This window comes from Balaenoptera physalus (assembly GCF_965194825.1).
Source record: "Balaenoptera physalus genome assembly, chromosome: 1".
In the NCBI taxonomy this organism is placed as follows: Eukaryota; Metazoa; Chordata; class Mammalia; order Artiodactyla; family Balaenopteridae; genus Balaenoptera; species Balaenoptera physalus.
In genome coordinates this window covers 58,713,329-58,739,244 of record NC_138882.1, presented here as the reverse complement: position 1 = coordinate 58,739,244, position 25,916 = coordinate 58,713,329, and the positions used below count along the sequence as shown (strand labels likewise).

Here is a 25,916-nt window from a genome sequence, read left to right as displayed (position 1 = left end):
TTTTAAGGAACCTCCATACTGTTCTCCATAGTGGCTGTATCAATTTACATTCCCACTAACAGTGTAGGAGGGTTCCCTTTCCTCCACACCCTCTCTAGCATTTATAGTTTGTAGATTTTTTGATGATGGCCATTCTGACTGGTGTGAGGTAATAACTCATTTTGGTTTTGACTTGCATTTCTCTAATGATTAGTAATGTTGAGCATCCTTTCATGTGTTTGTTGGCAGTATGTATTATCTTCTTTGGAGAAATGTCTATTTAGGTCTTCTGCCCATTTTTGGATTGGGTTGTTTGTTTTTTTGATATTGAGCTGCATGAGCTGCTTGTATATTTTGGAGATTAATCCTTTGTCAGTTGCTTCATTCACAAACATTTTCTCCCATTCTGAGGGTTGTCTTTTCATCTTGTTTATGGTTTCCTTTGCTGTGCAGAGCTTTTAAGTTTCTTTAGGTCCCATTTGTTTATTTTTGTTTTTATTTCCATTTTGCTAGAAAGTGGATCAAGAAGGATCTTGCTGTGATTTATGTTATAGAGTTCTGCCTGTGTTTTCCTCTAAGAGATTTATAGTGTTTGGCCACACATTTCAGTCTTTAATCCATTTGGAGTTTATTTTTGTGTATGGTGTGAGGGAATGTTCTAATTTCATACTTTTCCATGTAGCTGTCCAGTTTTCCCAGCACCACTTATTGAAGAGGCTGTCTTTTCTCCACTGTATATGCTTGCCTCCTTTATCAAAGACAAGGTGACCATATGTACGTGGGTTTATCTCTGGGCTTTCTGTCCTGTTCCATTAATCTGTATTTCTGTTTCTGTGCCAGTACCATACTGTTTTGATTACTGTAGCTTTGTAGTATGGTCTGAAGTCAGGGAGTCTGATTCCTCCAGCTCCATGTTTCTTTCTCAAGATTGCTTGGGCTATTTGGGATCTTTTGTATTTCCATACAAATTGTGAAATTTTTTGTTCTAGTTCTGTGAAAAATGCCATTGTTAGTTTGATAGGGATTGCATTGAATCTGTAGATTGCTTTGGGTAGTATAGTCATTTTCACAATGTTGATTCTTCCAATCCAAGAACATGGTGTATCTCTCCATCTCTTTGTATCATCTTTAATTTCTTTCATCAGTGTCTTATAGTTTTCTGCATATAGGTCTTTTGTCTCCTTTGATAGGTTTATTCCTAGGTATTTTATTCTTTCTGTTGCAATGGTAAACGGGAGTGTATCCTTAATTTCTCTTTCAGATTTTTCATCATTAGTGTATAGGAATGCAAGAGATTTCTGTGCATTAATTTTGTATCATGCTACTTTACCAAATTCATTGATTAGCTCTAGGAGTTTTCTGGTAGCATCTTCAGGATTCCCTACGTATAGTATGATGTCATCTGCAAACAGTGACAGTTTTACTTCTTTTCTAATTTGGATTCCTTTTATTTCTTTTTCTTCTCTGATTGCTGTGGCTAAAACTTCCAAAACTATGTTGAATAATAGTGGTGAGAGTGGACAACCTTGTCTTGTTCCTGATCTTAGAGGAAATAGTTTCAGTTTTTCACCACTGAGAACGATGTTGGCTGTGGGTTTGTCATATATGGCCTTTATTATGTTGAGGTAAGTTCCCTCTCTGCCCACTTTCTGGAGGGTTTTTATCATAAATGGGTGTTGAATTTTGTTGAAAGCTTTTTCTACATCTATTGAGATGATCATGTGGTTTTTCTCCTTCAGTTTGTTAATATGTTTTATCACATTGATTGATTTGCGTATATTGAGGAATCCTTACATTCCTGGGATAAACCCCACTTGATCATGGTGTATGATCCTTTTAATGTGCTGTTGGATTCTGTTTGTTAGTATTTTGTTGAGGATTTTTGCATCTATGTTCATCAGAGATATTGGCCTGTAATTTTCTTTTTTTGTGACATCTTTGTCTGGTTTTGGTATCAAGGTGATGGTGGCCTTGTAGAATGAGTTTGGGAGTGTTCCTCCCTCTGCTATATTTTAGAAGAGTTTGAGAAGGATAGTTGTAAGCTCTTCCGTAAATGTTTGATAGAATTTGCCTGTGAAGCCATCTGGTCCTGGGCTTTTGTTTGTTGGAAGATTTTTAATCACAGTTTCAATTTCAGTGCTTGTGATTGGTCTGTTCATATTTTCTGTTTCTTCCTGGTTCAGTTTCGGAAGGTTGTGCTTTTCTAAGAATTTGTCATTGGTTGTCCATTTTATTAGCATATAGTTGCTTGTAGTAATCTCTCATGAACCTTTGTATTTCTGCAGTGTCAGTTGTTACTTCTCCTTTTTCATTTCTAATTCTATTGATTTGAGTGTTCTCCCTTTTTTTCATGATGAGTCTGGCTAATGGTTTATCAGTTTTGTTTATCTTCTCAAAGAACCAGCTTTTAGTTTTATTGATCTTTACTATTGTTTCCTTCATTTCTTTTTCATTTATTTCTGATCTGATCTTTATGATTTCTTCCCTTCTGCTAACTTTGGGTTTTTTTGTTCTTCTTTCTCTAATTGCTTTAGGTGTAAGTTTAGGTTGTTTACTTGAGGTGTTTCTTGTTTCTTGAGGTAGGAATGTATGGCTATAAACTTCCCTCTTAGGACTGCTTTTGCCGCATCCCATAGGTTTTGGGTCGTCGTGTTTTCATTGTCATTTGTTTCTAGGTATTTTTTGATTTCCTCAGTGATCTCTTGGTTATTTAGTAGTGTATTGCTTAGCCTCCATGTGTTAGTATGTTTTACAGATTTTTTCCTGTAATTGATATCTAGTCTTATAGCACTGTGGTTGGAAAAGGTACTTGATACGATTTCAATTTTCTTAAATTTATCAAGGCTTGATTTGTGACCCAAGATATGATCTGTCCTGGAGAGTGTTCCATGAGCACTTGAGAAGAAAGTGTATTCTGTTGTTTTTGGATGGAATGTCCTATAAGTATCAATTAAGTTCATCTTGTTTAATGTATCATTTAAAGCTTGTTTTTCCTTATTTATTTTCATTTTGGATGATCTGTCCATTGGTACAGTGGGGTGTTAAAGTCCCCTACTATGATTGTGTTCCTGTCGATTTCCCCTTTTATGGCTGTTAGCATTTGCCTTATGTATTGAGGTGCTGCTATGTTGGGTGCATAAATATTTACAATTGTTATATCTTCTTCTTGGATTGATCTATTGATTATTATGTAGTGTCCTTCTTTGTCTCTTTTAATAGTGTTTATTATAAAGTCTATTTTGTCTTATATAGGAATTGCTACTCCAGCTTTCTTTTGATTTCCATTTGCATGGAATATCTTTTTCCATCCCCTCACTTTCAGTCTGTACGTGTCCCTAGGTCTGAAATGGGTCTCTTGTAGACAGCATATATACGGGTCTTGTTTTTGTATCCATTCAGCCTGTCTGTGTCTTTTGGTTGGAGCATTTAATCCATTTACATTTAAGATAGTTATCGATATGTATGTTCCTATTACCATTTTCTTAATTGTTTTGGGTTTGTTATTGTAGGTCTTTTCCTTCTCTTGTGTTTCCTGCCTAGAGAAGTTCCTTTAGCATTTGTTGTAAAGCTGGTTTGGTGTTGTGAATTCTTTTAGCTTTTGCTTGTCTGTAAGGGTTTTAATTTCTCTGTTGAGTCTGAATGACATCCTTACTGGGTAGAGTAATCTTGGTTGTAGGTTTTTCCCTTTCATCACTTTAAGTATGTCCTGCCACTCCTTTCTGACTTGCAGAGTTTCTGCTGAAAGATCAGCTGTTAACCTTATGGGAATTCCCTTGTATGTTATTTGTTGTTTTTCCCTTGCTGCTTTTAATATTTTTTTCTTTGTATTTAATTTTTGATAGCTTGATTAATATGTGTCTTGGCGTGTTTCTCCTTGGATTTATCCTGTATGGGACTCTCTGTGCTTCCTAGGCTTGATTGACTATTTCCTTTCCCGTATTTGGGAAGTTGTCAACTATAATCTCTTCAAATATTTTCTCAGTTCCTTTCTTTTTCTCTTATTCTTCTGGGACCCCTGTAATTCAAATGTTGGTGCGTTTAATGTTGTCCCAGAGGTCTCTGAGACTGTCCTCAATTCTTTTTTCTTTATTCTGCTCTGCGGTAGTTCTTTCCACTATTTTGTCTTTCAGGTCACTTATCCATTCTTCTGCCTCAGTTATTCTGCTATTGATTCCTTCTAGAGAATCTTAAATTTCATTTATTGTGTTGTTCATCATTGTTTGTTTGCTGTTTAGTTCTTCTAGGTCCTTGTTAAATGTTTCTTGCATTTTCTCCGTTCTATTTCCAAGATTTTGGATCATCTTTACTATCATTACTCTGAATTCTTTTTCGAGTAGACTGCCTATTTCCTCTTCATTTGTTTGGGCTGGTGGGTTTTCGCTTTGCTCCTTCACCTGCTGTGTGTTTCTCTGTCGTCTCATTTTGCTTAACTTACTGTGTTTGGGGTCTCTTTTTTGCAGGCTGCAGTTTCATAGTTCCCATTGTTTTTGGTGTCTGCCCCCAGTGGGTAAGGTTGGTTCAGTGTGTTGTGTCGGCTTCCCGGTGGAGGGGACTGGTGCCTGTGTTCTGGTGGATGAGGCTGGATCTTGTCTTTCTGGTGGCCAGGACCACGTCCGGTGGTGTGTTTTGGGGGTGTCTGTGACCTTATTATGATTTTAGGCAGCCTCTCTGCTAATAGGTGGGGTTGTGTTCCTGTCTTGCTAGTTGTTTGGCATGGGGATTCCAGCACTGGAGCTTGCTGGCCATTGGGTGGAGCTGGTACTTAGCGCTGAGATGGAGATCTCTGGGAGACCTTTCACCATTTGATATTACGTGTAGCTGGGATGTCTCTGTTGGACCAGTGTCCTGCACTCGGCTCTCCCACCTTAGAGGCACAGGTCTGACACCCAGCTGGAGCACCAAGACCCTGTCAACCACACAGCTCAGAAGAAAAGGGAGAAAAAAAGAAAGAAAGAAAGAAAAATAAAATAAAGTTATTAAAATAAAAAATTAAAAAAATATTAAAAATAAAAAAAATTAAAAGTCATAAAAAAGAAAGAAAGAAAGAAAGAGGAGAGCAACCAAACCAAAAAACAAATCCACCAATGATAGCAAGCACTAAAAAGTATACTAAAGGAGAAAAAAAAAAAACAACAAAAAATGGACAGACAGAACCCTAGGACAAATGGTGAAAGCAAAGCTATACAGGCAAAATCACCAAAGAAGCATACACATACACAGTCACGAGAAGAGAAAAAGTAAAAAAAAAGATATATCTATATATAAAAAAAAAAAGGAAGAGAGCAACCAAATCAATAAACAAATCTACCAATGATAGTAAACTCTAAATGCTAAACTATGTTAAACATAAAAGCAGAAACAAATTAGATGCAGAAAGCAAACCTCAAGTCTACAGTTGCTCCCAAGGTCTGCCGCCTCAATTTTGGGGTGATTTGTTGTCTATTCAGGTATTCCAGAGATGCAGGGTACATCAGGTTGATTGTGGAGATTTAATCCGCTGCTCCTGAGGCTGCTGGGAGAAATTTCCCTTTCTCTTCTTTGTTTGCACAGCTCCTGGGGTTCAGCTTTGGATTGGCCCTGCCTCTGTGTGTAGGTCGCCTTGGGGTGTCTGTTCTTTGCTCAGACAGGATGCGGTTAAAGTAGCAGCAGAATAGGGGTCTCTGGCTCACTCAGTCTAGGGGAGGGAGGGTTACAGAATGCGGGGCAAGCCTGCGGTGGCAGAGGCTGGCGTGACGTTGCAGCAGCCTGAGGTGCACCATGTGTTCTCCCGTGGAAGTTGTCCCTGGATCACGGGACCCTGGCAGTGGCGGGCTTCATAGGCTCCTGGGAGGGCAGGTGTCAATAGTGACCTGTGCTTGCACACAGGCTTCTTGGTGGCTGCAGCAGCAGCCTTAGTGTTTCATGCCCATCTCTGGTGTCTGCGCTGGTAGCTGCGGCTCGTGCCCATCTCTGGAGCTCGTTTAGGCGGTGCTCTGAATCCCCTCTCCTTGCGCACCCTGAAACAATGGTCTGTTGCCTCTTAGGCAGGTCCAGACTTTTTCCCACACTCCCTCCCGGCTAGCTGTGGCACACAAGTCCCCTTCAGGCTGTGTTCACGCAGCCAACCCCAGTCCTCTCCCTGGGATCTGAGCTCCGAAGCCCGAGCCTCAGCTCCCAGCCCTGCCCTGCCCCGGCGGTTGAGCAGACAAGCCTCTTGGGCTGGTGAGTGCTGGTCGGCACCGATCCTCTGTGCGGGAAGCGCTCCGCTTTGCCCTCTGCACCCCTGTTGCTGTGCTCTCCTCTGTGGCTCTGAAGCTTCCCCCCGCCGCCCCCCTGTCTCCACCAGTGAAGGGCCTTCCTAGTGTGTGAAACTTTTCCTCCTTCCCAGCTCCCTCCCAGATGTGCAGGTCCCGTCCCTATTCTTTTGTCTGTTTTTCCTTCTTTCTTTTGCCCTACCCAGGTACGTGGGGAGTTTCTTGCCTTTTGGGAAGTCTGATGTCTTCTGCCAGCATTCAGTAGGTGTTCTTTAGGAGTTGTTCCACATGTAGATATATTTCTGATGCATTTGTGGGGAGGAAGGTGATCTCCATGTCTTACTCCTTCGCCATCTTGAAGGTCTCCCAACACCTTAAATCTTTAAATGTGGTACAGAACTGTGTACAGTCTTGCCCCTTGCCAGTTTCTAAGGAATCGACTCTTCCTCTGGTTTTCTGTGATCAAGTTATGCTGACTTTTCAATTTCTGAAACTTGCCTTAGGGCTTTTCCACATGTCGTTCCCATAACCCGAGATGATCTTTTCTTCAAATCTTTGAATGGAGAATCTTAGCTCAAATGCCCTATTCTTCGAGAGGCATCCTTAATATTCCCTTAATATTCCAGTGTAAAGCAGGATTACCCCCCTGCCCCACACCTACTAATATCACCTTATTGTTTTCCTTCATTCTACTTGCCACATTTGATAAGTATATATTAGTATGTTTGTTGAATTTTTGCCTTTTCATAAGACTGAAGGTGGTATGAAGGCAAGGGTCGTATCTGTTAGGTTTATCACGTTATAATAGCCTGTGCTTAGAGCAGTGCCTGCATAAAATAAACTTAAATATTTGTTGACTTAATTAATCAAATGTTTATTTTTTATTTTTTTAGTTTTTTAAATTTTTATTTATTTATTTATTTATGGCTGTGTTGGGTCTTAATTTCTGTGTGAGGGCTTTCTCTAGTTGTGTCAAGTGGGGGCCACTCTTCATCGCGGCGCGCGGGCCTCTCACTATCGCGGCCTCTCTTGTTGCGGAGCACAGGCTCCAGACGCGCAGCCTCAGTAATTGTGGCTCACGGGCCTAGTCGCTCCGCGGCATGTGGGATCTTCCCAGACCAGGGCCCGAACCCATGTCCCCTGCATTGGCAGGCAGATTCTCAACCACTGCGCCACCAGGGAAGCCCTCAAATGTTTATTAATTGAATATGTGTCAGGTACTGTGGGGGCATTAATTAATAAAATACCACTTAGTCACCTTATTGGTAGCCTATAGTATATTTTTAAATGGAAATGTGTACATTCAAGTATGCATCATGTTTAATAAAATATAGGACCTTAAAATTTTTCAGATGATAATATTAGAATATGCAAATTTTATACTAAAATAAATAGAACCCTTTTTAAAACATGGGAGAAAATGTTGCTTATCCTTTGAAAAGTAGTCATTTTTTATTGACACTGTCTTGAGAATTCTGATCATCTTGTGGAAAGCTTTGAAAAGCTGGGAAGATTATAAACATTGTAGCCTTTTCTCCCCCTGAAGTAATTAAGATTTTCTTTGTGACTCTGCATAATGTAGTTATATTTGCCCTCTGGAGAGCCAAATAGGTTTAAAGTATAGAACTAGAAGTAGAGCATGGATAATTAAAGCTAAACTAATACACTGCAATTCTGATTTGTTGTCTCTTAAGATCTATTGTCCTTAATAAGATGTACTGGGATAAACAGAATGACAGGCATCATTTGTAAAGGTTTTTAATCATAGTTTTGTTTTTGAATGACCAGAAATTCTCAGATTTGAAAGGGTATGCTTCATATAAGAGAACTGTGTGCAGTAAGTGTTCAGCTTTTGTCTTTATATTAAGTTTATGGAATGTGGTTTCTTGACTCTGGGTGAGTGAATTAGCCTTTCAAATCCCATTATAGTTGTAAAGTGGATTTGGGTTTGGTATTTGTATGGGTTCTCTAATGTAATTAACATATTAACATTTTTTCTGTGTTGACATGGTCTAGCTAGAGAGAAATTATTTTCGTCTTTGAAATGTGTAAGTTTAACCCATTCGTTCATTCATTCATTCATTCAACAAGTGTGATATTGTCAGGTGGTGTACTATGTTCTTGACATTTTCCTAGGAGCTGGAAATAAAAGATGAATAGATGTATAGTTGCTGTCTGGGAGGAATTAGTTGTAATTGATGAGATAGACACATAAATAATTATGTGGTATGATAAATGCTAAAGTAGGAATATAAATTAATGTAGAATGTTGTAGAAGCACTGTAGAGGAAGTGATCTACTCTTTCTGGAAGGGTTGGAGAAATTTTCAGATTTGTTAGCCAGAAAAATCCAACTGTTGGGATTTTACCCTCCCAAATTTGTATAAAATAGGGCTTCTTAAGCTACCTGCAAAGAACGTCAAAGGCAGAGGAGAGTAAGTTGGAAGTTTAGAATATGCCTCTGAGCAGCTTGAAAATTTCTTAAATGTCTGTTTTATCTTAAGAATTCATGTGAATGTTACATTCTGTTGCATACTGATTATGTAAATATAGTAATATTTTACTGCCAGAAAAGAAAAAAACAATTCCTGCTGGTTTATTAATTTTGGAAAACTGGGGTGAATGAAGAAAGCTGACACTGCGTTTGAGACACCTTCATTGTCTTGGTGTATCCCCAGCATGTCTCAGTTTGTGCCTGGGGGTATATGTATACTGGTTGAGAAAAAACAGATTGATCAGTCAAATCATGGAACATTGCATTCTTCTTCCTCCTTTCCCTCCCACATTCCTGTTGCTTTCTTTCTCCCTTTCTTTACTCTGGTCTTGTAATTGCTTGGTATGCCATGATCATTTTGCTTACTGCCCTGCAGGTCTTTATGAGCCAGTGAATAGTGAACAATACTACAAGATGTTTGGGGCATAAGCAGGGATGTTCCTGGAATAGCAGAGAAAAACCAAGTCAGGAGCATTCAATATACAAGAAAAGGATCAGATTTGGCGTATCAAAGTTAGCAAAAGTCTAGGAAGGCGAGTATATTAATAAAGGGAAAGAAGATGGGCCAGACTATAAAGTTTGTGTTTAGAATGTAGGACTGAGTGCATTGATAAAAGTCCGATTTCAGGGCTTCCCTGGTGGCACAGTGGTTGAGAGTCTGCCTGCCAGTGCAGGGGACACGGGTTCGAGCCCTGGTCTGGGAAGATCCCACATGCCGCGGAGCAGCTGGGCCCGTGAGCCACAACTACTGAGCCTGCGCGTCTGGAGCCTGTGCTCCGCAACAAGAGAGGCCGCGATAGTGAGAGGCCCGCGCACCGCGATGAAGAGTGGCCCCCACTCGCCGCAACTGGAGAAAGTCCTCACACAGAAACGAAGACCCAACACAGCCAAAAATAAAAATAATAAATAAATAATAAATTAAAAAATTATAAAAAAAAAAAGTCCAATTTCATAGCAGCAACAAAGCTAGTGGTGTCGACTTACTTTTTTCCAAAGTGGTCAGAGTATTGGACCAAATGGACTGAATATTTCATAGATTGAGTAGTGCATATTCAAAAATAGATTATCTTTGAAACTTTGTAGTTAAACATCAAAAGGAATTATGTTACTGGCTTATTTTGTAGATGATAATACTCCTCCCTGTGGATCTCTTGATGTTGTTAGTGTGTTTCATTAATGACAGCTGCTTGATCTCTAACCGCCTCTATTTCTCTAATTCTGCTGTACATGTCAGTTGGAGTTTCAGAAGGGTCTGATGAAGTCACTTCTCCACCTTTCCAGGTTCTTAACTCATTGAGAACAGAAAAAAGGAGCCAAATGTGGGACAAAATACAAGTGTTGAGCTTTAGTACTAGGAAGGATGGGTTGGGAAATGTAGTAAGGATTCCAGTATTGCATTCTTCCTAGCAAGAAGGGAAAGCCCCCCCACAGAAGTAAGAGAACAGAAGAGTAGGGTTTTTTTGTTTTTGTTTTTTCAGTGCAGTGAAAACCTGCCACAGCCAGAGTTCATTCAGATGGAAACTTTGGTCAGGGAAGTAGGCAGGCGTGTTTTTAGCCATTTAACCTGGTCCCTTCCCTGATCACCGCCAGGCACCCAACCAGTGGGCAGCCCTTGTAGGAAACAGACTGCTGTAAAGTGAGATTGATTTGGTTGCTCTGACTCTGGACTCTGTATTTAATTAGCTGTATTAACTAGAACAAATTATTTAATCTTTTGAATGTATTCCTTCATTTGTAAGGTGAGAATACAGTTAGTTCAGTGATTGTTGTGAATGTAAATAACAAAAAGATAACTAAAATACCCAATACTGTTTGGTTCATAGTAAGCATTTAGTAAATAATAGTAATAAAATAACTGTTATTTATTCTCAACAAACTAGACCTTGAATGTTTAAATCTTTAAAAATGACAACTGCCACATTAAACACATAGTATGTGATACTTGTTACATTCTAAATTGTATTATTAATAGAAAACATGTATGCCTTCAAATTAATATTGCTTCTTTGACCTATTCATTTCATGAAAGCAAAGGCTACAGTTGTTTTTATGTTGATGTGCCCTTATATTGCAAACTTGACTGTATGAATATTATACAGACCACCAGGTATAAGTTTTCATTTTCTTGTCAGAATGAAACTCAATAATATTCTCCACATTTTGGGGGAAGGGAGCATATGGGTCAACCATGCATTAGTGAACACCTCTTTATCTTAACTGTCTTGTGTCATTTGAAATAGGAGCTTTAATTTGTTTGAGCCAACATGTTGATATTTTGAAAGAAAGGTATTATTTATATCAGTGTGTGGCAACACATCCCAAAAGCACTGACCTGCTTTAAACTTTATGTGAATGCCTTGCACATAATTTTTGTTTACTAAATATTTCTTGACTGGCCTCTTGCTGTACATTTGTTTACTCAGATACTCAGATTAAGGGAGATTCTAAAGTACTTCATTAAGATTTGAATATGTGTAACAGGATAAATAGTCCCTTTATCTATGGAACGAAATAAGGTTAAAACATAGGTTTAGTTGTATACAATCTGTTTGATGTTAGAAACTGTAACAAGGGCTGGGATTCCGGGTACTAAATTATGTTGTTCTTTGGATAAAGAAGTCTGGCGCTCTTCTGAGACCAGTTACTATTTACTGATTTGGTTTAAAAAATGTACATGAAGAAAGCCATTTAAGACATGGCTTTGCCGAGTTTCCTAAATTGTCTGCATTAAACCTTTCCCTTCCCCCCTTCCTCCCTTCTTCCTTCCCTCCCTCCCTCCCTTTCCCTCTCTCTCTTTCTTTTTCTCTGTTTCTTTCACTGGTTAAGACATTTTATTTAAAGAATTTATTTTGCAGAAGTTACTCTGCATTATGAAGTATGCTAATCTAAAATTTTGGCATTTGAAAGGTAGAAAATACTTCATAATGGAACTGACCTGAAAGGACAGCAGTTCCCCCAGGGGATTTCTAAGCGTTACTGGTTAGAAGCCAGAAAGTGAAGAGATGGGTACCAGAAGTTAGTATTTAGGCTGTGGGAACATGCCTTTAACTGCATTTAGATGAACACATTTTCATAGAAGCCAGCCTTGGTCTACTGTGATCCTCGTGGATATTGTCACTGCCCAGATAGCCTTACTCTCTGGCCACTCCTTTTCTTATTGTTAGGGCACACATGAACTTTGTACAACATGTGTAAATACATCTCTTTGTGACCTGGCGTTTGGAATACTCTTGTACTTTTGTGAAGCAAGGAGGATATTGAGAATTTTTTTCTCCCAAAGCACAATGTACTGTTACTAGGTAGCTATATCTAAAACATAATAAATCGATTAGAATTTACTTCAGATGTAGTATTTGAGTTTTATTTCTGTATATATCAAATATGAGTTTCATTTCTGTGTTTCTCCAACTGTCTATTTTCATCATTCTCTTGATAGAACACATTGAAATATGTTCTTGGCTTACAGCAGTTTGATGTATTTTTTTTTTTAATTTTATTTATTTATTTATTTATTTATGGCTTTGTTGGGTCTTCGTTTCTGTGCGAGGGCTCTCTCCAGTTGCGGCAAGCGGGGGCCACTCTTCATCGCGGTGCGCGGGCCTTTCACTATCGCGGCCTCTCTTGTTGCGGAGCACAGGCTCCAGACGCGCAGGCTCAGTAGTTGTGGCTCACGGGCCCAGCTGCTCCGCGGCATGTAGGATCTTCCCAGACCAGGGCTCGAACCCGTGTCCCCTGCATTAGCAGGCAGACTCTCACCCACTGCGCCACTAGGGAAGCCCTTGGTGTATTTTGACAAGACTATGACAAGTTGTAAAAGGTCCCATCCTTTCATTTTTTAAACTTTCATCTTCTGTTTTGTCATAATATCAAGTGTTATTGAAGTTGTGTGCTAGGGCTATTATGAAAGACTAGTGATATTTAGCATATTAAGAACATATTACTTAAATGACATATATAAATAAAAAATAAAGTCAGAGACAGAATTTAACTTAAGGCCCTGAGGCGGGCTTTGACTAGTGGGAGGAAAGTTATTTGCTGATATTTGGGGGAGCGGGGGAAGTGAAGTTCAGATGTCAAGCTAACTACTCTGGTTTCTTTGCTGCTTTTTCTTGGAAACAATTTCCCATTTGTAGAACTTGGTTTAGAGGTGGTAATTTTGATATCATATATATGAGTTTTTATTGGAATTCCTTTGTTCAGAAGCAGGAGAGAATTCCTGCCTCATTTTTTTTTTTTTTTACCTTTAGGGAAAAAGTACAACAAATAACATTTAGCTGTATGTTAAAAAGATAAGCTGGAGAATTTAAGTGGGGTTGGGGGGACCTTTGACTTTTTACTTTGTGCTTGGGTATTGGTTTACAGTTGTTAAATTCCCAAGTATAAACTTTGGGAATCAAGAAGGGATTGCTTGTATAAAGTAGCATTACTGTGTTTATGACTATATATTTACTGTCTGGGCCTATTCATACCCTTTAGGAATAGTCAATTTTTATTTTGTATTTATAACCTAGGCTATGTTTTTTATGGTAGAAATACTTGTTTATTTCACTGTTATCTCAGCTGTGACTTAACTAGGTTAAAAGAAAATACCTTTGGTTAAACTGAACTCAAATTTCCCAACAATGTAGTAAAATAAAAATCCTTGGGGGGCTTCCCTGGTGGCGCAGTGGTTGAGAATCTGCCTGCCAATGCAGGGGACACGGGTTCGAGCCCTGGTCTGGGAGGATCCCACATGCCGCGGAGCAACTAGGCCCGTGAGCCACAATTGCTGAGCCTGTGCGTCTGGAGCCTGTGCTCCGCAACAAGAGAGGCCGCTACTGTGAGAGGCCCGCGCGCCGCGATGAAGAGTGGCCCCCACTTGCCACAACTAGAGAAAGCCCTCGCACAGAAACGAAGACCCAACACAGCCATAAATGAATGAATAAATAAATAAATGAATAAATAAAAATTAAAAAAAAAATCCTTGGGACAGCCAGAGTTTATCTTTCCAACTTAACTAAATAAGTGAGACTGTCATGTTGGAGGATCTATACCAGCATTTAACTTATTAATTGATAGAATTAGGCTGAACATTTTGTACATTTGTATTTGCTCCAAGCTTTTAGAATGAATGCTTTTAAAAATTTATTTATTTATTTATTTATTGGCTGCGTTTATTGGGTCTCCGTTGCTGGGCGCAGGTTTTCTCTAGTTGCGGTAAGCGGAGGCTACTCTTCGTTGCGGTGCACGGACTTCTCATTGCGGTGGCGGGCTTCAGTAGATGCAGCACGTGGGCTCAGTAGTTGTGGTGCACAGGCTTAGTTGCTATGAGGCATGTGGGATCTTCCTGGACCAGGGCTCAAACCCGTGTCCCTTGCATTGGCAGGTGGATTCTTAACCACTGTGCCACCAGGGAAGTCCTGGAGTGCTTTTTTATATTTGAAGTTTTGACCATGGCTTTAAAATGTAACAATAGTCAGACTTTGGGAACCAGTTAGATCACTTTACTCACCAGCTTTAACCTATAACCTAAAGTATTTTATAACTTCTTGGTGGGATTTGGTTTTGGCATAGAAATATCGCTCAGTATAATTAACTAGAACTTTCTTTTATTTTTTTGTTCCATCTTATGTTTGTAAAAATCAGTACAGAGTTAAAAATTGTTATCCTGATGATTGAAGTAGTGAAAGCCTGGAGAATTTGAATTCAGATAAGACTGATTTTTGTTTTGTTTATGTTAAGTTTACATAGAAGCTGCGGGCTTTGTGACTTGCAATGTGATTTAAGGAGCCAGTATTAAGAAGGGCTGTTTAAACTCCTCTAGATGAATGCTTCCATTTGTGAACCTGTTACATAGAACTAGTGCTGTCCCTTTAATTCTTATGTTTTGAAATATTCTCATTTTGATTTTGTGTCAAGTTCAATAACTGGCTTAGATAAATAGTTTGCTCTAAGAGTCTAAATAATATTTTGGGGGAGTAGGGGAGAATTGTTTGGAAGTGCTGAAATTTTTGTTTTCCTTTATTTTTAAAGAGATCAAATGATCCCCAAAGCATATGTGGCAATTGGAGAAGCTTCAGGGACCCTCTATGCTGTTATAGGTATTAGGGTCTAAAAGAGCCCACAGGTTTGATTCATCCTCCAGCTAATAGTATTAAGTATATAATGGACTTCCAGTAAATGTTTGGATTAATGAATCCATGTCATGCACATTAAAAAAAGATTCTTTGGCATCTTTTACGCAAGTACTTAATTATTTTTCTTCCATTTTTAGGGGTTGTTTTCAGAAATTATGACATATTCTGGTGGTTCCATTTTCTCAAAGTTGGAAAGACATGACCATTTATAGAAATTTTTAGTTTTTATCCAGTGTTGCATGTTCTTGTACTTTTTCGTTGTTGTTAACCAATTGATCATTTAAATGTTTCTTAAATAATTCAAAGATGGAGTGACTAGTTTCTGATTTCCAAGGTTATTCCTGCTGTAAAATATAGGATCGCTCTGCCCTGCTCCCCCCTTTCTTCAACCTAGATACATCTCTCTTAATAAATTCCCTAGATTTTAAGGCATGGCATAATTTGAGAGTGGTATTTTGGAGCAGACCTGAGTTTACATCTCATTTCCATTGCTAACTGGTTGTGTAGTTCCTGGGTGAGTTACTTAATTCCTTTTTAATCCCAATTAACAAATTAATTAACAAATATAAAGCTCCTGGCAAAGCAACTGACAAATAGTAAAATGGTAAATGCTAATAATAACTATCAGCTTCTGACTGTATGTTAACTAAAGAAAAAGCAGAGTTAATCATGCAGATTTAGAATGTGTTTGTAGTTGAGGATGAAGGAAGATTGTACAATTGATAAAATTGTGGCAGCATAGTAAAAATTTATTTTTAATGTATCGAGGACTTTCTAAATTTGTCTTCTGGATTTAGGCTACTTTTTCTCTTAAATTTACCACTTAAAATTCATTGAAATGGCAAAGTAAAAGGCTGTTTTAGTTGAAGAATAATAGTTGCTGAACTTTTAAAAACCTAGAGTTTGTTTAGTTGTTCTTGGAGGGATTATGTGAGAAAGAGAAAGAAAAGTATACAGCACAGTGCCTGCTAGGTAATGAGCTTAATGAGTGGCAGTGCGCGCATGCCTCTGTGTGTGTGTGTGTGTGTGTGTGTGTGTGTGTGTGTGTGTAGTGGTTAAGAGTGTGGTCTCTCTGTTCAACTGCCATACTAGTCTTGTGACCTTGGGTAAATCATTTAGCATCCTGTTGTTTCTTCATTTATAAAAATGGATTAATGTTAGCTCTATCTTATATTATGAGGGTTACATGAAATGGAATGTAAAGTGCATAGTACAAAATAAGCACTAAATAAATGTTAGATGTTATTATTGTATATATTTCTTTTGAGAGGTGTCATTTCATAGTGGAAAAAACAGAATCTTTGGGGTCTGTTTGAGTTGGTTTTGAGTTTTGCCTCAGCTATATACTAACACTGTGTCCTTGGGCAAATTACTTAACAACTATTCTTTTCCTGTTTTCATATCTATAAAGCGAAGATAATAGCTACCTTGTAGAGTTTTTGGAAGTATTGTAAATACACAGATACTCAGTAAATGGTAATTATCATAGGCGTGATGCCTGTAATTCAGGTCAGTTGTATTTTCTTAGGTTGGAAACGTGAGCCAGCTGGCTAGATTTTTCCCTGACACTGATGGCTGTCTGAATTGAGTACTTAGTCTATAGTGAAGTCAATTATACTTTTTCTATAAAAATAAACCTTTATAATGAACAGTTTAATATTTACTTATTTATAATATTTTCATATGAAATACAAATTAGGTATATTAGATTATACTTTTGGGGGGTTCTCTTATTTATTTTTGTAGAACAGAGGTAAAAGCAGCATCACTTTGGACTCAGGATAAAGAGATGCCATTCTGACTTCCCCTAGCTGCCTTCTGCCCTTTGTGTCCTGGAAAAGAGAAATCCTACTCGTATGGGGTTGTTTCTAGGCTCTAGAGGCTTTAGAGAAGTGACAGTTATCTGTCTGAGGTGGACAACCTAGAACTTGTCTTGCTTAGAACACAGAGCTCCTCATCAGAAGTGGCAGGTGTCTCTTCTTTATTGTCACATTCTTTATTGTATGAACATAGCTGTAGCTGTCAGTGGGATCAGGCAGCCCAACTCCCAGCTTAGGTCTGCAAAGACATGAGCATTTTTCCCACAGTAGAGGATCCAGCTATTAGAATTTACTGAGTGTCAGTGACTAATGTGAAAAAAAACTAGTGACCAACCACTCTAAACTGAAACTATAGCAAGCTCTGACAAGGTTCTCTCACATAGAGACTGTTTATGGAGAATGTTAACAAAGGATTTACATGTCCATTCAGATACTCAAATCTTGTAGCTTATTAGGGAGACAAAATATGTACTTGTGCCCTTCCCCCCCTTTTTTTTGAGAAGAGAAATCTTGGAACATATAGAAGCTACAGCTTAATAGTAGATTCTTGCTAAACACAAAATTTCTGATGAGTAACATCATTTACATATATTTTCCATGTCTTGTTGGAAGGTTTTGCATATAAATGTCAGTTAGACACTGATTTTTTGTTTTTGAGATATAGTTCACCATTTGAAAGTGTACAGTTGAGTGGTTTTTAGTATATTTACAAGGTTGTGCACCATTATCTAATTCCAGGTAGAGTATACATTTTAAAGAAAGACATCTTTTATCATATTTTGATGAACTTACCTTTGATTTTCTTTTCTACCTTAAGGAAAACCTGTTTTGTCTTTGGGCTTATCTCTGACTGTTAAGTTGTTTGGAGTTGTGCTTTGTTTCAGTTTAGAGTGGTTGATCATCTGTTTTTTTCACATTAGTCACTGGTAGTCAGTAAATTCTAATAGCTGGATCTTCTTGAGGGAAAACTTTTATCAGCTTCAAGAAGTCCTCAAACATTTATTCCTGTGTTAATTTCATTTTTATTCTATTTCAGAATAAGAGAAGATGAAAACAATGTCATTTTGGATGACTTTGCCGCAAAGCTGAATGATTGTTATTTTTTGACATGGAGCATTTGTTTCATAACTTAATTATTCACTCCTTCCTCCTGCATGAGTAGTTAAGTTTTAATATAAACATTATTTTTTATAGACCAGCTAAAGATGATTATTTTTCTTCCTAGAGAAGCTTTACCTCTCTTTCTATCTGAACAATTTCAGTAAGATTTGTACCGAGCAATATCATTTTCTAGCACATTTACTTTCCCTAGACAATAAAAATATGTGTTTATGTAACTTTTTAATATAAGTAGATAGAGGTCAACAACAGGTATAGAATTTAGCTTTATCTGCTATATTTGTCTAGCCTATTATATGTCTTAGTAACTTGTTCTTTGAACAATATTTTGTGTTGTTTTCCAGTTTACTGTTATTTTTGATCCAAACTAAAATGGAATTATCTCATTAACTGCAAAGCATGTCTCTTCAAGTTCTTTAGCTTCTAGTGGAGTAAAAACTTTTTCACTTCTTCTAGAACCATTCCTTACCCTTTCCCTGACACCTGAGATCTCTGATAAGCCTCATGTCTGTATGGCCGTACTGTCCAGAGGGAGGGCAACTTCTTTTTCTTCTCTAATGGATTCAATGTGATGAGACAGTTAAGTTCTTATATTCTTTCCTGAACCGTTGTCAGGAAAATGCCCTGTTAATTGACTAAAGACTTAGCGCCCCTCTTGGAACAAAGTGTTCAAGTAAAAGGTATTAAGTTAATTGGCCTAGTGTTCATTAGAGACTGCCACCTCCATCCCCCCTCTGCATGCTTACCTCCCTCCTCCAGAGGCTAGGGATACAGCTGCTATACAGTTGGGGAAGAGATAGAATGGATGCTAAAATACATTTAATAATATATTCATTGGTCATTTGTCTTTTTATGTCCTCTATTTCATTTTTTATTGGAGTATTCATCTTTTTCTTATTTATTTCTAACAGCTTGTTATATATTTAGGATAATACCATTTTGTCATGTTCCAAACTTTTGCCTTTAAATTTTGCTCAGATTGTTTGATATGTAGAAGTCTTAAATTTTTATGAACTTAAGTTTATCAGTCTTTTTCTTTATAACTTCTTCCTTTGTATTGTGCTTAGTCTTTCCCACACTGATATCAGAAATAGTCGTAGTTGTTTTTTTTTTTCCCAGTCATGTTAATTTGTTGAACCAGAATCTTTTTAACATTTATTTGGAGTTTCATTTTAGGTAGGGATCAAATTTAATTTTTTCCCTAGTAGTTGTCCCATCACCTCTTATTGAATAATTCCTCTTTCCACTAATGTTTTGAATAAACTTGTCCTTTCACCAATAGTTTGTAACATGCCACTTTAATCCTATACCAGATTCTTACTTATACTGGTAGGCTCTTGAATTCTCTATTCTGTTTCTTTGATTTACCTGTGATTTCTTATACCAGTATTACATAATTTTAATTTATCTATCTTCTACTATGTGGTAACATACCTTCCCTGCTTACCCACATTTTCTTGATTATTTCCCCCATATTTCCTCCCAAATATTTTTTTAAAATTAATTTTTATTGGAGTATAGTTGATTTACAATGTTGTGTTAGTTTCTGCTGTACAACAAAGTGAATCAGTTGATTCCACTTTATATTTACTGAGTGCATAATGTGGGCCAAGTTTTGTTTGTTTGTTTTTTAATGCATGTATTGGCACATTCAGTCTTCTTAACAACCCAATGATGTTGGTGTTGTATCACGATTTTAGAGACACAAAAATTGAGATGCTGAAAGGTTTAATGCTTAGTTTGAGATCACATTAAGCTGAGGGACCAGAATTCAAACCCAGGCAGTCTTCTGGCTTTAGAGCTCATGCCCTTAACCACCATCCTAAAGTTTAGATTATTTTGTTAAGTTTCACAAGAACTTCTTTTTAAAATTTTGATGTAATTCGACTGACCTGTAAATCAACTTGGAGAAACTGGCATCTTTACACTATGTAGTTACCTAATGGTTTGTTTTCTGAATTTTACTATCCTGCACCATTGTCTCTATTTGTCGGAGTTTTTTTGGCTTCAGTAGAGTTTACTAGTATTTTTTGTAAGTCTGTATATTTAAGAAGTTTATTCTTAGACACTTATTTTATTGACTCTCATGAATGGGTTCCTCCCACCTCCTTTTTGACGTAGAGTAATGAGATACAGCTGGCCTAAAAGAAAACTATTGAATTAATGTATTTTATGTCTGGCAGGCTTGTTTAATAATAAAAACAATACTGATTATCTCCTATCTTCACAGAGAATATATTTCAGAAAAAGTTTAAAGATTAAATGTCTAATAGTAACATGATTGATTTATGTGTGCGTGTGGGGTGAATATATTCTATTTATACATAGCTAAGAAAGTGTGAAATCTCTAGATAACAGCCAGATACTGCTTTTAGGCTGAGGAAAATCCTGAGGCTGGTTGAATTTCTTTCCAGAGACTCAGGGTCCCTGGCGAGGGAGGCCCACTCACTTTCCCACTACCTGGTTGGCCAAGGAAGCCTTTGGATGGGACCATACACCTGTGCTTGGTAGTGGTGAGGGTAGGGATTTTACTTGATGGGCACTGCTGCAGAAGAAATCTGACCTTTTTCCTCTGGGGCAGATGATGTCACCATAGAAGAATAGGAAATAATCTTTGCCCTGTGGATATAAATTACTGCATTTGGCACTTATTATAAAAAGGTAGGCTGAGAGTGTCAATATATAAAGTAAAAAATTATGAAATGTGTGAAAGTAGAGAAATATCATAATAATAATGACTAGCACTATTTTTTGTACTTAGTGTCCTAAAAGATGTTATTTTTTTGAAATCTATTATTAGTTTTAATAGTCTTCCAGTTGACACTTTCAGATTGTGGCCGTTTTGCACAATAATATTACTGTAAAGATATTGTAGAACAAAACCAGCAAGATTTTGATATGTAGTATTCTCATTTTTACATTTTAAATAGTCTGTGATTGTAGCTCTGATGTGTTTATTGCCCCAAGTGTTCAGTGATTTTTAATTTTGTTAATTCAGTACATATTTGGTGTTTAGCATGTGGCAGACACTCTTAGGTACTTGAGATGTTTTTATATAAGCTCTTATGTAGGTGGTAGCTAACAATCTGGTATTCCTAGAATGTGAAACACATATATCACATCTTACTCTTTGGCAAATTAGCAGAGTAAGTTAGCATAAATAACAGTTTCTCTTCCTGATGGGAAAGTTTTATACCTTTTTGTACTTAGTCCATTAGATTTTTATCTCTAGTTACTTGAATGTGAATTAAAAAACCAACAAACATTTATCTGTACATGAGCTAATGTACAATTAGGCTAATATCATTTTACTAGAGTAGATTTAATCAGCTGTGGAGATTGTTGAAACTGCTTCCAGTGGTACAAGTTACGTTTTGAAGAATACAAATTTTATTATTTTATTATATCTAGTTTATATTACCTTAATAGTTCAAAGATTTAAATTTTCTATGTCTTTAAAATTTTTTTGTTTACTTGATCTTTCTGGATTGAGATAGTGTTTGTTTCCCACTATATTTGTTTTCTACTCAATTTGATCCTTGTATTCTTTTTTTTTGGCTGCGCCTCATGGCATGTGGGATCTTGGTTCCCCCCACCAGGGATTGAACCCATGTCCCCTGCAGTGGAAGCACGGAGTCTTAACCACTGGACCGCCAGGGAAGTCCTGATCCTTGTATTTCTAATAATTATGCTGCAGTGTTATTTGGTACATAAAATTTCAGCCACGTTCTCTTGTCCTTGTTGATTATATTTTGCATTTATATAAATGACCTTTTTGGAATATAGTGCAATGCCTTTTATCTTGAAAAAAGATGAAAAATCTTTTCATTGTATTCCCCATTCTGTCCCAGTCGTCCATACAAATCTGAAGTCACTGTGACCATCACAGTGAATGTCATTTTTTTTTTGACTCTGAAGGAGGGCCTCAGTTTGGTCACTAATTTTTGTTTTAATCTGCTCGTCCTTATGGTGGTTTATAGAAACTATTGTTTAGTTTTGACCTGTACTTTAGCCTTTCATCATTTATTTACTATTTAGGTGCCATGTAATGTGCTAGATGCTAAAGGAAATATAGGCTTTTGTTTTTGTGTTTTTATTTTTTTTAAACTTACTTTCCATATTATTATTACTTTGCTTTTTTCTTCCTTTTATTTTGGCAATTTCCAAACATATGCAAAATCAGGGCAAATGATATGTGTTCCTATGACCTTTTACCAACTTAGCAATTTTCAAATGATGGCGATCTAGTTTACCCTGTGCTTACCCCAGATTATATGAAACAAATCTCAGATATCATATCATTTAATTTGTAAATATTTCACTATGTATTGCTAAAAGACAAGGACTCCCTCGGAACAATACCACTATACTCACGCTCTCAAAAATACAACGTCTTAATATGACTGACTGTCTAGTCGGTGTTCTCATTATTGTTGCATAAATGGGAAATTCGGTGAGGAGGTCTCTAACATTTTAATTTACTCTGTCTTCTAGTTACCTCATTACATTATAAACCCCTGGAAGTTCTATATAATGTCAGAATGTATGCTGGTTAGTTACCCAATGAAAGAAACCATCAGTGTTCTCGTCATGTCCCTTTAGAGACAAAGTCCTGATCAGGATGGAGGGTAGTAGATGGCTCTTTGGATTTTAGGAACTTTGAGTTTATTCATCTTGGACAGTCATTCATTCATTCATTCAGCAAATATTTACCTCTTTGCTACATGCCAGACATTCTTCTAGGTGCTAGGGTTACATCAAAGAATAAAACAAAGATCCTTGCCTTTGAAGATGCTGCATTCTAGTGGGAGAGAAAGACGATAAACGGTAAATATAATACAAAAGTGAAGTAGATTGTATGTTAGAAAATAAGTGTTCTGGAAAAAGAGAGTAAGTGGAGCAGGATAAAGGGGGATTGGAAGTTGGTGGTGGGGAAGCAGTGTTAGATAAAGTAATCAGGGTAAGTCAGGAAGATGAGATTTGAGTGAAGATATGAACAGGGGACTGAAAGTGTTAAGCAGACATCTGGGAGAAGAGTGTTCTGTTTGGGAACAACCAGAGCGTGTGTGCCAGGGTTGTTTGAGAGAAAGTAAGGAGATCATTTTAGGTAGAGTTGAGTCAACAAGGTGGAGAATTGTAGGGAATAAGTCACAAAGGTAAGGTAAGGTGGGGTGAGGGAAGTAGTGAGACGGGGTAAGTTTGTAGTACAGGCAGGTAATGACTTTTGAAGGTCGTTTGGCTTTTATATGAATGAAATGGGGGAGTGATTGGAGGGTTCTGATTGGAGGGTTCAGAGGACTGGTAAGAACTAAATTAAAAGGATCATTCTGGCTGCTTTTGAAAATAGACCATAGAGAAGCAAGTAAAGAAGCAGGGAGATTAGTTAGGAGGCTTTTAGAATAATCTAGGTAGGAGATGATGGTGGCTAAAACTGGGTAGTGGCAGGGGAAGTGATGAGAAATGGACGATTCTGGATGTGATTTAAACGTAGAGCCAAAGGAATTTGCTGACAGTATAGCTGTAAAATCAGAGGGAGGGAGGAAGAGAGAAAGATTGATGAAGGAGAGAAAGAGAAAGGAGTAGCATGACTCTAATATTTTTGGCTGGAGTAACTAGAAGGATGGAGTTGCCATCAATCAAGATGAGAAAGTCTACAGGAGGGTGGTGTGGGTTGACTGGTAGGTTGATGAGGGAAAGATTGGAAGTATGATTTTTGAATGTGTTGAGTTTGAAATGTCTCTTGGATATACAGTTGGAGAAGACCATCTTATAACTATGCCTATCAAATAATAAGTGTTCAACATCAGCGACAACAATGAAAGTTTGTTAAAAAATTAACTGGGAGACTTCCCTCGTGGCACAATGGTTATGAATCCGCCTGCCAGTGCAGGGGACACAAGTTCGAGCCCTGGTCTGGGAAGATCCTGCATGCTGCAGAGCAACTAATCCCGTGTGCCACAGCTACTGAGCCTGTGCTCTAGAGCCCGTGAGCCACAACTACTGAGCCTGCATGCCACAACTACTGAAGCCCGCGCGCCTAGAGCCCGTGTTCCGCAACAAGAGAAGCCACTGCAATGAGAAGCCCGCGCACCACAAGGAAGAGTAGCCCCCGCTCACCGCAACTAGAGAAAGCCTGCGTGCATCAACGGAGACCCAACGCAGCCAAAAAATAAATAAATTAATTTAAAAAAATTAACTGGATTCTGTGTGAATGGCATTGGAGACCCTGAGGCTCTAATATTCCATTCTTTGCCTTCAGTATGGCAGCAAGTCTATTGTGGCTTGTAACCCAGGATTCAAAGGCATGACAGATATCAAGATGGACATCGACATGCAGATTTAGCAGATTTAGTCAAATATTGGATTTCTGATGGTTTGTATTTTATCACACTTTTCCTGTTTAAAACATCAGAAAGCATTTTGAAAACATCCTTTAGGTAGGGTATTCAACAGAAATGGTTATGAAGCCATTGAATAATTTGCTCTTCTAAGGATATAAAGTATCCTTGAGTTTTGTTTGCCTTGTGAGAGTGAAAACTTGTAAAGTAGAAACCAGTACTAGAACAGTTTTTTACTGTGAATTATTTTTCCATTGAATAGTGACTCAGTTTGTAGTTTACAGTTTCAACTCAGCAAGACCCTCTTCCCCTTTGCTTTAGTAGACACATGACATTATATAATTTCACAGAAACTATGTACTTAAGAAATTTGAATATTTAGGAAATATTAGCTTCTTCAAATTATTCTCGGTGTTTTATTTTTGTTTTTGTGCAACAGATTTCAAAGTCCTTTTTTTAGTATTTCAAAACTTGTTTTCACATTTCTTAACTTTCCCCATAAGCATCCTACTGAATCATTTTACTGAAAAAATTAGGAAGTAGTATGAAATGTATACTATTCCTTTGTTAGAAATTCTACCAAATCAGGGAAAAATGACTTTTCTTGAAACCTAGTTAATTTGAGGGATTTTCATGAATTCTAACTCTTTTATATGGATCAATAATTCTGTAGAACTAGGCAGATATAAATACCTACACACATACAAACATACATTCACACTATATGCCAAGAAGCTTTTGGGTACTGTACATTTAAATTTCTTCTCATGAGCTAGAAGGTGTTAAGTCAAGCATATCTTAAGAATACTCAGTGTTCTAGTATATGCAGAAAGCTCTGTACTTCCAAGACAGAAGTCAGGTCTTTGCTTGTAGGCTTTAATAGAAAAAAACCACAAATCATTTGACTTGCTTTCCTGAGTTGTGTTGATGCTTGGGCAATGTCTTCTTGGGCAATGACCGAGTCTCCCCTGACTGCTGAGCTTGTGCGGATCAAATAGTCGAAGAGGGCAACAGGTAAACCCTTATTCTTTCCCTTAGCTTCAGGAACCATGTCTGGTTGCCAAGTTCATGAAGTTTTGGTAACTACTTTGAGTCTCTGTATACTAGAGGCAACAAATTGGTCACGACCACTTCTCCTGTTAACTTAGTGCCAGTTATGTGGGAAATACACAGTAAACATTAATTCACTCCTTTTCCCTCTTAATTCTGCTTGGTGTTATATTTTGGTATACTTTCGTAGAGTTTATTATGTGAAGGCAGAAGAGATAATTGGATGAAAATGTTTGTAAGAGTGTTATAGTTTCCAGCCCTTGGAAAGGTAATATGCTAGTAAGTAGATTTCTTAACTGAGGATTTCTAAATTCTACTTCTGACTCTGTAAATTTTTAGAGAAATTATTTAATTTCTCTGTGCCTCAGCCTTTTCATCTATATTTGATTTATTCTTCATCTACAGATATATACAGAAAATATGGACTTCCCTGGCAATACAGTGGTTAAGACTTCGCCTTCTAATGCAGGGGGTGCCGGTTCAATCCCTGGTTGGGGAGCTAAGATCCCACATGTCTGTGGCCAAAAAACCAGAACATGAAACAGAAGCAATATTGTAACAAATTCAATAAAGAGTTTAAAATGGTCCACATCAAAAAAATCTTAAAAAAGAGAAAGAGAAGAAATAATGTGTAAATTTTTTAGAGCTTGAGAGATTTTGGAGATCAACTAGTCAAACCCCTTATTTTTCAGATAAAGAAACCAGTGTGTTCATAGAAGTGAGATGTCTTTCCCATGGCAAGAAAGAGCTCAAGATTTTTGCCTGTTA

At 37.5% G+C, this 25,916-nt stretch overlaps 1 protein-coding gene across 15 annotated transcripts in view; it reads left to right on the top strand.

The window, feature by feature from the left end:
* RABGAP1L (RAB GTPase activating protein 1 like) overlaps positions 1–25,916 on the top strand; it is a 786,837-nt gene that overhangs the window by 140,856 nt on the left and 620,065 nt on the right. Inside the window, exon 2 of one of the 15 annotated variants that reach the window (XM_082437234.1) lies at positions 17,678–17,802. The exons of the other annotated variants lie outside the window; for them this stretch is intronic. The gene's annotated coding sequence lies outside the window, so the exon portion shown is untranslated. The remainder of the gene's footprint in view (positions 1–17,677; positions 17,803–25,916) is intronic. 15 annotated transcript variants of the gene reach the window in all.